This window comes from Neofelis nebulosa, chromosome 3, assembly GCF_028018385.1.
Source record: "Neofelis nebulosa isolate mNeoNeb1 chromosome 3, mNeoNeb1.pri, whole genome shotgun sequence".
In the NCBI taxonomy this organism is placed as follows: domain Eukaryota; kingdom Metazoa; phylum Chordata; class Mammalia; order Carnivora; family Felidae; genus Neofelis; species Neofelis nebulosa.
The window spans coordinates 68,998,847-69,008,102 of NC_080784.1; positions in this window are offsets into that span (position 1 = coordinate 68,998,847).

Here is a 9,256-nt window from a genome sequence, read left to right on the forward strand (position 1 = left end):
TCATTCTGTGATATATGAAGAATGATTTGGAAAGAAGCATTGCAGGCAGGAAAGGTAAATCCATAGACAGGGGAAGTGAAAACTGACTCTTTTAAGATGGGCATAGGCAACCTGCCATAGGTATACAGATGATTCCCTTGGAGAACGAGGCCATATTGGAGGCTCAGTGTGACCACTGAGTATGCACACAGCAAGTGCCAACTTGCTGCTGGCAAGTCAGACTCTCAGCAGTAGGTATTGTTTAGTGAGCCCATGCATAACTTGGTCCCTGCTGCCACAGCCACTTTGTTCATGAGCCAATTTTGCTAGGACAGAATGGTTGGGAAAAGGTTGAATGGTGTCTACAGAGCAGAACATTGTTTATCGGCCTAATTGCTAAGATCCTCTTTCGCTGAGATTGCTCCTTGGTTAACTTTTACCTTGCACACATTTATCTGCACATTCTCTGTGAATTTGGAGAATTCTATCCCAACTTTCTTCAGCAAAGATTCTTGTCTCAAATTTTCCGTTTGTATCCTTTCCAAGTTACCCACCATCCAGCCAAACAATGTGTCACTGCTCATCAATCAGTGTAAATCTGTATGTTTACAAACCTCTGCTTCTACCCAGGAAACATGAACAATCTAATGCATAGCTGAAAAATCTGCCCAGTGGGAAGAACTTATTTTACTTTTGTTCTTCAGATGCATCCCTGTATGGGACTGCAGTACTGCAGCCATCCAGTGTAGATGGTGCCAAGTATATCTTCAAAACCATGTGTAAACTGTGCCCACCTTTTATTTCTTGTTAAGCCGACTGGTCATAAGGAACTCTTATTGAAGATACAGGTGTGGATTGAGAGAGAAGAGGCAGGGTAGCAGCAAAAAGGACCGTGGGAATTTGAGTCACTACTTCTTGCAACATACTCTTACTGCTAGAAATTAGGGGTCTCATAATTTGCAAAAGCACACTTTATATTAAACGGAACAATCATCTTAAACCTCTGCTCTTAGATTACTTCATGCAGCTCTTCACAATGGAAACACATTTCCATATATGGGCATGATTAAGGGTTCACTAAAATGTTTTCTGTTTCAGATCCACCTCTAAAAGAAAGGTACCTCTAGAATAAAATACCATTTCTATACAAAAAAGAGGAGACTTATGACAATCTGTATTACTACAGTTTTTGTCCTGCCTCTTAGCCAAGAAAACAACAAAACATGCAGTCTCATACATAATTTTGATCAAAATGTATGACAAAATTGACATATAAACATAAATGCAAACAGAGATACGTAAATATACGTGAACATTCTTTCCATTTATTATGACTATTTCAAAAATATTAAAAAAATAAACTATCAACAGCTATAAAAGTAACCCTTCTTTATGCTACTTGCTCTTGTTATTACAAGCCTGTAGGCTCAGTTTGTAGTTATAACCATACAGGGATTACTTGGAGGATGTTTCACTATATCATAAATCAACTAACTAGGGGCATCTGGGTGGCTCAGTCAGTTAAGCATCTGACTCTTGGTTTCGGCTCAGGTCATGATCTCATGGTTCGTGGGTTCAAGCCCCACATTGGGCTCTGTGCTGGCAGTGTGGATCCTGCTCAGGATTCTCTCTCCCCCTCTCTCTGCCTCTCTCTCTGCCTCTCTCTCTCTCTGTCTCAAAAATAAATAAATATATATTAAAAATAAAAATAAATAAATCAACTAATTAAGGCAAATAAAAGCTGTCCCAATCTGATGAGTGATTTAAATGGTCCCTGGCATAAATTTTCCTATTCTGGTACATTCTGACAATGAAGATTTGTGTTTTCCAGTGGCAAAGAAACTTTTACTTTTTATAGTAATTCATGTAACTGTTTTCCTTTTAGAACAAGGCTGCTACAGGTATTGCTGGGAATAAGAGTCCTAGAAATTTTTTTCAATCATCTTCCTATTCCTTTTACCTCACCACCTGTATGCTATTCTACAGACTGCCCTGCTGTCTCACATACTCTTCCTTCCCCTGTGGACACCAGCCTCACCGTCTTCTCAGTCTACTCAGGTGACACACCTACTTATCACCTCAGCTGCAAGATACTTCACTTTTTTAAATGTTTATTTATTTTTTGAGAGACAGAAACAGAGCATGAGCTGGGGAGGGTCATAGAGAGAGGGAGACACAGAATCCAAAGCAGGCTCCAGGCTCTGAGCTGTCAGCATAGAGCCCAACAGGGGCTCGAACTCATGAACCGTGAGACTATGACCCAGGTTGCAATTGGATGCTTAACTGACTGAGCCACCGAGGTGCCCCAACATACTTCACTTTTTAAATATGTTAGCTCCACAATGTGGATTGAACTGGAGAGTGTGATGCTAAGTGAAATAAGCCATACAGAGAAAGACAGATACCATATGGTTTCACTCTTATGTGGATCCTGAGAAACTTGACAGAAACCCATGGGGGAGGGGAAGGAAAAAAAAAAAAAAAAGAGGTTAGAGTGGGAGGGAGCCAAAGCATAAGAGACTGTTAAAAACTGAGAACAAACTGAGGGTTGATGGGGGGTGGGAGGGAGGGGAGGGTGGGTGATGGGTATTGAGGAGGGCACCTTTTGGGATGAGCACTGGGTGTTGTATGGAAACCAATTTGACAGTAAATTTCACATATTAAAAAAAATAATAAAAAAATAAAAAAATAAATATGTTAGCTCCAGGGGCACCTGGGTGGCACAGTCAGTTAAGTGTCTGTCTTCAGCTTAGGTCATGATCTCGCCACTCCTGAGCTTGAGCTCTGCATTAGGCTCTGTGCTGACAGCTCAGAACCTGGGGCCTATTTCTGATTCTGTGTGTCCCTCTCTCCCTGCCCCTCCCCTGCTCAGGCTCTGTCTCTCTTTCTCTCTCTCAAAAATAAATAAACATTTAAGAAATTTAAATATGTTAGCTCCAAAGGTAAAAAGGTATAAAATCACAAATGATGTCTTTGTTATTTTTAAAGGGCAGAGAGAGAAGAAAATACTATTTCCTTGTAAAATTCTCATTTCAAGGTCATTATGAAGTCTTGGGAATTAACTCGTTTAAAATTCAAGGTGCCATTTAGAATATCTATTTAAAATAACGCTATGTAGCCAGGACTTTAACAGAGCTTGTGCTCCAGTTGTGAGAGACAAAAATAAACCAGTAAGTAAGAGAACAGTATCACTTCAGAGTAGAATAATTACTATAGAATAATAACAAAAACCTGTGTAAGATTTCATTCAGAATAACTGTAGTTATGAAAAAAAGAAAACTTAAGACATGCTACTTCCGAACAGGTCACACCAGAGCCAAGGCAAAGAATCCAAAAGGGCCAATGAATCTAGAGGTCTGGGCAGTGCGGGTTCCTGATGGAGAAGAAGAGCTTGGTGTATGAAAAAAATAACAGAAAAATAAAATAAAATGAAATGAAAATAAATGACAGGCTGGTGGAAACACGGTTATGAAAGGAAAAATGTACAATGAAGAATCTAGGTAGCAGTCTGAGGACAGATGCTGCATATAGACTAAATATTGTTCCTAAATGGAGGAGGGAGGGAAGATGGCGGCGTAGGAGGACGCTGGGCTCACCGCGCATCCTGCTGATCACTTAGATTCCACCTACACCTGCCTAAAGAACCCAGAAAACCGCCAGAGGATTAGCAGAACGGAGTCTCCAGAGCCAAGCGCAGACGAGAGGCCCACGGAAGAGGGTAGGAAGGGCGGCGAGGCGGTGCGCGCTCCACGGACTGGCGGGAGGGAGCCGGGGCTGAGGGGCGGCTCACCGGCCAAGCAGAGCCCCCGAGTCTGGCTGGCAAAAGCGGAGGGGCCAGAGGGACTGTGTTCCGACAGCAAGCGCGACTTAGCGTCTGGGAGGTCATAAGTTAACAGCTCTGCTCAGAAAGCGGGAAGGCTGGAGGACAAAGGGAGGGAGAGCTGCTGAGCCCCCGGACGGCAGAGCTCAGCTTGGCGGGGAACAAAGGCGATCGCTACCGCCATCTCCCCCGCCCATCCCCCAGCCAAAATCCCAAAGAGAACCAGTTCCTGCCAGGGAACTTGCTCACTCCGCGCAAACACCCAACTCTGTGCTTCTGCGGAGCCAAACCTCCGGCAGCAGATCTGACTCCCTCCCGCTGCCACAGGGCCCCTCCTGAAGTGGATCACCTAAGGAGAAGCGAGCTAAGCCTGCCCCTCCCGCCCCCGTGCACCTTGCCTACCCACCCCAGCTAATACGCCAGCTCCCCAGCACCATAAGCCTGGCAGTGTGCAAGTAGCCCAGACGGGCCACGCCACCCCACAGTGAATCCCGCCCCTAGGAGAGGGGAAGAGAAGGCACACACCAATCTGACTGTGGCCCCAGTGGTGGGCTGCAGGCAGACATCAGGTCGGACTGCGGCCCCGCCCACCAACTCCAGTTATACACCACAGCACGGGGGAAGTGCCCTGCAGGTCCTCACCACTCCAGGGACTCTCCAAAATGACCAAACGGAAGAATTCCCCTCAGAAGAATCTCCAGGAAATAACAACAGCTAATGAACTGATCAAAAAGGATTTAAATAATATAACAGAAAGTGAATTTAGAATAATAGTCATAAAATTAATCGCTGAGCTTGAAAACAGTATAGAGGACAGCAGAGAATCTCTTGCTACAGAGATCAAGGGACTAAGGAACAGTCACGAGGAGCTGAAAAGTGCTTTAAACTAAATGCAAAACAAAATGGAAACGACAACGGCTCAGATTGAAGAGGCAGAGGAGAGAATAGGTGAACTAGAAGATAAAGTTATGGAAAAAGAGGAAGCTGAGAGAAAGAGAGATAAAAAAATCCAGGAGTATGAGGGAAAAATTAGAGAACTAAGTGATACACTAAAAAGAAATAATATATGCATAATTGGTATCCCAGAGGAGGAAGAGAGAGGGAAAGGTGCTGAAGGGGTACTTTAAGAAATTATAGCTGAGAACTTCCCTGAATTGGGGAAGGAAAAAGGCATTGAAATCCAAGAGGCACAAAGAACTCCCTTCAGACATAACTTGAATCGATCTGCATGACATATCATAGTCAAACTGGCAAAATACAAGGATAAAGAGAAAATTCTGAAAGCAGCAAGGGATAAACGTGCCCTCACATATAAAGGGAGACCTATAAGACTCGTGACTGATCTCTCTTTTGAAACTTGGCAGGCCAGAAAGGATTGGCACGATATCTTCAGTGTGCTAAACAGAAAAAATATGCAGCCGAGAATCCTTTATCCAGCAAGTCTGTCATTTAGAATAGAAGGAGAGATAAAGGTCTTCCCAAACAAACAAAAACTGAAGGAATTTGTCACCACTAAACCAGCCCTACAAGAGATCCTGTGAGACAAAGTACCAGAGACATCACTACAAGCATAAAACATACAGACATCACAATGACTCTAAACCCGTATCTTTCTATAATAACACTGAATGTAAATGGATTAAATGCGCCAACCAAAAGACATAGGGTATCAGAATGGATAAAAAAAACAAGACCCATCTATTTGCTGTCTACAAGAGACTCATTTTAGATCTGAGGACACCTTTAGATTGAGAGTGAGGGGATGGAGAACTATTTATCATGCTACTGGAAGCCAAAAGAAAGCTGGAGTAGCCATACTTATATCAGACAAACTAGACTTTAAATTAAAGGCTGTAACAAGAGATGAAGAAGGGCATTATATAATAATTACAGGGTCTATCCATCAGGAAGAGCTAACAATTATAAATGTCTATGCGCCAAATACCGGAGCCCCCAGATATATAAAACAATTACTCGTAAACATAAGCAACCTTATTGATAAGAATGTGGTAATTGCAGGGGACTTTAATACCCCACTTACAGGAATGGATAGATCATCTAGACACACAGTCAATAAAGAAACAAGGGCCCTGAATGATACATTGGATCAGATGGACTTGACAGATATATTTAGAGCTCTGCATCCCAAAGCAACAGAATATACTTTCTTCTCGAGTGCACATGGAACATTCTCCAAGATAGATCATATACTGGTTCACAAAACAGCCCTTCATAAGTTTACAAGAATTGAAATTATACCATGCATACTTTCAGACCACAATTCTATGAAGCTTGAAATCAACCACAGGAAAAAGTCTGGAAAACCTCCAAAAGCATGGAGGTTAAAGAACACCCTACTAACGAATGAGTGGGTCAACCAGGCAATTAGAGAAGAAATTAAAAAATATATGGAAAAAAACGAAAATGGAAATACAACAATCCAAACACTTTGGGATGCAGCGAAGACAGTCCTGAGTGGAAAATACATTGCAATCCAGGCCTATCTCAAGAAACAAGAAAAATCCCAAATACAAAATCTAACAGCACACCTAAAGGAAATAGAAGCAGAACAGCAAAGGCAGCCTAAATCCAGCAGAAGAAGAGAAATAATAAAGATGAGAGCAGAAATAAACAATATAAATCTAAAAAAACTGTAGAGCAGATCAATGAAACCAAGAGTTATTTTTTTGAAAAAATAAACACAATTGGTAAACCTCTAGCCAGGCTTCTCAAAAACAAGGGGGAGATGACCCAAATAGATAAAATCATGAATGAAAATGGAATTATTACAACCAATCCCTCAGAAATACAAGCAATTATCAGGGAATACTATGAAAAATTATATGCCAACAAATTGGACAACCTGGAAGAAATTGACAAATTCTTAAACACCCACACACTTCCAAAACTCAAACAGGAAGAAATAGAAAGCTTCAACAGACCCATAACCAGCGAAGAAATTGAATCAGTTATCAAAAATCTCCCAACAAATAAGGGTCCAGGACCAGATGGCTTCCAAGGGGAATTCTACCACACATTTAAAGCAGAGATAATACCTATCCTTCTCAAGCTATTCCAAAAAAGAGAAAGGGAAGGAAAACTTCCAGACTCATTCTATGAAGCCAGTATTACTTTGATTCCTAAACCAGAGACCCAGCAAAAGAAGAGAACTACAGGCCAATATCCCTGATGAATATGGATGCAAAAATTCTCAATAAGATACTGGCAAATCGAATTCAACAGCATATAAAAAGAATTATTCACCATGATCAAGTGGGATTCATTCCTGGGATGCAGGGCTGGTTCAACATCCGCAAATCGATCAACGTGATACATCACATTAACAAAAAAAAAGAGAAGAACCATATGATCCTGTCAATCGATGCAGAAAAGGCCTTTGACAAAATCCAGCACCCTTTCTTAATAAAAACCCTTGAGAAAGTCGGGATAGAAGGAACATACTTAAAGATCATAAAAGCCATTTATGAAAAGCCCACAGCTAACATCATCCTCAATGGGGAAAAACTGAGAGCTTTTTTCCTGAGATCAGGAACACGACAGGGATGCCCACTCTCCCCGCTGTTGTTTAACATAGTGCTGGAAGTTCTAGCATCAGCAATCAGACAACAAAAGGAAATCAAAGGCATCAAAATTGGCAAAGACGAAGTCAAGCTTTCGCTTTTTGCAGATGACATGATATTATACATGGAAAATCCGATAGACTCCACCAAAGTCTGCTAGAACTGATACATGAATTCAGCAAAGTTGCAGGATACAAAATCAATGTACAGAAATCAGTTGCATTCTTATACACTAACAATGAAGCAACAGAAAGACAAATAAAGAAACTGATCCCATTCACAATTGCACCAAGAAGCATAAAATACCTAGGAATAAATCTAACCAAAGATGTAAAAGATCTGTATGCTGAAAACTATAGAAAGCTTATGCAGGTAATTGAAGAAGATATAAAGAAATGGAAAGACATTCCCTGCTCATGGATTGGAAGAATAAATATTGTCAAAATGTCAATACTACCCAAAGCTATCTACACATTCAATGCAATCCCAATCAAAATTGCACCAGCATTCTTCTCGAAACTAGAACAAGCAATCCTAAAATTCATATGGAACCACAAAAGGCCCCGAATAGCCAAAGTAATTTTGAAGAAGACCAAAGCAGGAGGCATCACAATCCCAGACTTTAGCCTCTACTACAAAGCTGTCATCATGAAGACAGCATGGTATTGGCACAAAAACAGACGCATAGACCAATGGAATAGAATAGAAACCCCAGGACTAGACCCACAAACGTATGGCCAACTAATCTTTGACAAAGCAGGAAAGAATATCCAATGGAAAAAAGACAGTCTCTTTAACAAATGGTGCTGGGAGAACTGGACAGCAACATGCAGAAGGTTGAAACTAGACCACTTTCTCACACCATTCACAAAAATAAACTCAAAATGGATAAAGGACCTGAATGTGAGACAGGAAACTATCAAAACCCTAGAGGAGAAAGCAGGAAAAGACCTCTCTGACCTCAGCCGTAGCAATCTCTTACTCGACACATCCCCAAAGGCAAGGGAATTAAAAGCAAAAGTGAATTACTGGGACCTTATGAAGATAAAAAGCTTCTGCACAGCAAAGGAAACAACCAACAAAACTAAAAGGCAACCAACGGAGTGGGAAAAGATATTTGCAAATGACATATCAGACAAAGGGCTAGTATCCAAAATCTATAAAGAGCTCACCAAACTCCACACCCGAAAAACAAATAACCCAGTGAAGAAATGGGCAGAAAACATGAATAGACATTTCTCTAAAGAAAACATCTGGATGGCCAACAGGCACATGAAAAGATGTTCAACGTCACTCCTTATCAGGGAAATACAAATCAAAACCACACTCAGATACCACCTCATGCCAGTCAGAGTGGCCAAAATGAAGAAATCAGGAGACTATAGATGCTGGAGAGGATGTGGAGACACGGGAACCCTCTTGCACTGTTGGTGGGAATGCAAATGGGTGCAGCCGCTCTGGAAAGCAGTGTGGAGGTTCCTCAGAAAATTAAAAATAGACCTACCCTATGACCCAGCAATAGCACTGCTAGGAATTTATCCAAGGGATACAGGAGTACTGATGCATAGGGGCACTTGTACCCCAATATTTATAGCAGCACTCTCAACAATAGCCAAATTATGGAAAGAGCCTAAATGTCCATCAACTGATGAATGGATAAAGAACTTGTGGTTTATATACACAATGGAATACTACGTGGCAATGAGAAAAAATGAAATATGGCCTTTTGTAGCAACGTGGATGGAACTGGAGAGTGTGATGCTAAGTGAAATAAGCCATACAGAGAAAGACAGATACCATATGGTTTCACTCTTATGTGGATCCTGAGAAACTAAACAGAAACCCATGGGGGAGGGGAAGGAAAAAAAAAAAAAGA